Source organism: Octopus bimaculoides, chromosome 3 (genome assembly GCF_046866305.1).
Source record: "Octopus bimaculoides isolate indiv1 chromosome 3, ASM4686630v1, whole genome shotgun sequence".
NCBI lineage: Eukaryota > Metazoa > Mollusca > Cephalopoda > Octopoda > Octopodidae > Octopus > Octopus bimaculoides.
The window spans coordinates 162432823-162435322 of NC_142930.1; the positions used below are offsets into that span (position 1 = coordinate 162432823).

General features: G+C 29.6%; 1 protein-coding gene across 1 annotated transcript in view; it reads right to left on the minus strand.

Annotated features, from left to right (window-relative positions):
• LOC106879993 (uncharacterized) overlaps nt 1-2500 on the minus strand; it is a 58871-nt gene that overhangs the window by 55844 nt on the left and 527 nt on the right. The gene's annotated exons all lie outside the window — the stretch shown is intronic.

Genomic DNA, 2500 nt, shown 5'->3' on the forward strand with positions numbered 1-2500 from the left:
TGTAGACAGTTGGAAAGAATACTTTTAACAAAAAAAAAAAAAAAAAAAATTAAATGATAACATTGTAGTTGCAGGTGGGTCTACTTGGAGCTGCGGGTGGGCCATCTTAGTCTTCTGGCAACCAATATTTTTAGACCCGGTCCGTTACAGTATGTATGTATGTATGTATGTATATATACATATGCTTCTAGATGAATATAAACATAAAGCAGCGACATAAATGAGTATATGAATAAATGAATATATATATATATATATATATATATATATATATATATATATATATATATATATATATATATATATATATATATATATATATATATATATATATACATATATATACATATATATATACATATATATATATATGTACACACACACACACATAAGGATATGTATTTGCGAATACACACACACACATATATACATATATTTATATTCATATTCATAGATATGCATATATGCATATATATATTGATATACATTACACAAATATATATATTTGTATTTATGTGTGTATTTGTGTGTATCTATCTTTGCATGTGTACGCATGCGTCCATTCATGTATGCACACATACAGTAATACATGAATGGACATACATATATGTATATACACATATTGTTATATGCATATATCATTGCATATATGTAACTATACATAGATGCTTCTGCCTATGAGTATGTGTGTGTATGTGTGTATACACATGTATACTCATGGTGATATATTCATAAATGGACAAAGACACTCATAGTTCAAAAAATATGTATATATAAGCGTCTAAAAATTGTCTGTACGTACGCGTACACTCAGCCAGAAGTATAGTATACAATAGTACACACACACACACACACACACACACATATATATATATATATATATACATACATATATACATACATTCATACATATATATATATATGTATATATATAAATATATATATATATATATATATATATATATATATATATATATATATATATATATATATATATATACATATACATATATATGAATATATATAGATATAGATAGATATATATGTATGTATGTATATATATGTATATATGTATTTATATTTATATATATATATATATATATATATATATATATATATATATATATATATATATATATATATATACATATATATATATGCTATTGTTCATGTATATACACACACATAAACACATACACATTCACGCGCGCGCACGCGTGTGAGTGTGTGTGTTCATGTGTATATATATAATGCGCACACATACATGAATACATACATACATGTATGTATGTGTGTGTGTGTGTATATATATATATAATATATATATATATATATATATATATATATACACACACTCACATGTGAGTGTGTGTGTGTGTTTGTATGTTTGTATATTCGTAGTTTATAACATAATATATGTCTATAAACTTATGAAAATTTTTCGTCAGTTTCAAGGAATCTACGAAGGAATATTACCATGCAATCTACATGTCTACAAAAATGCTTGATGTTTCCGAAGAAATAACAATAATAATAATAATAATAGTTTGAAATTTTGGCACAATGCCTGCAATTTCAAGGAAGGAGGTTAGTCGATAATATCGACCCCCACCCCAGTGCATATTTTTTCGACCCCGGAAAGATGAAAGACAAAGTCAAACACGACGGAACTTGAACCCTGTATGTAAAGTCGGACGAAATGCGACTAATCCCTTTTTGCCCGTCGTGCAAACGATTCTCCCAACTTGCCGATAATAATATTAATAAGCTTTTCTATTAAAGGGCTCGAGGCCTGAAATTTTGTGGGAAGGTGACTGGTCGATCGCATCTCACCCCCAGTGTTTCACTGGTATTTCATTTATTAACCCCCGAAAGCGTGAAAGACAGAGTCGACCCCAACGGGATTTTGGGCTCAAGGCATAAAAGACGGACGAAACGCCCGTAAACATTTGCAAATGTTTCTGCCAGGTTGCGGTCTTAATAATAACAATAATAATAATAATAATAATAATAATAATAATAGGATTGAAGTAACTCCTCCTGAAGATATAGAGTCAAAATTAAAAGAAGAGTGCCATTTGTTATCTAGTAAACAATATTTCGACATATTGTTCACATAATAATAATAATAATAATAATAATAATAATCCTTTGTACTATAAGCACAAGGCCTGAAATTTTGGTGGAAGGAGGACTAGTTAATTACATCGACCCCAGTGTTTCACTGGTACTTAATTTATCGACCCCGAAAGGGTGAAAGGCTAAGTCGACCTCGGCGTAAATTTGAACTCAGAACGTAAAAACGGACAAAATTTCAGCTAGGCATTATTTTGCCCGGCGTGCTAACGCTTCAGCCAGCTCGCCACCATAATAATAAAAAACACCAGGACTTACAAATATATATAACATACAGAAAATTGCACTACTGGGTACTGCACACATTCTACGCAAAACACTTTCAATACAGTAAACATAAGAGCACCACAGCAAACCACAGCAC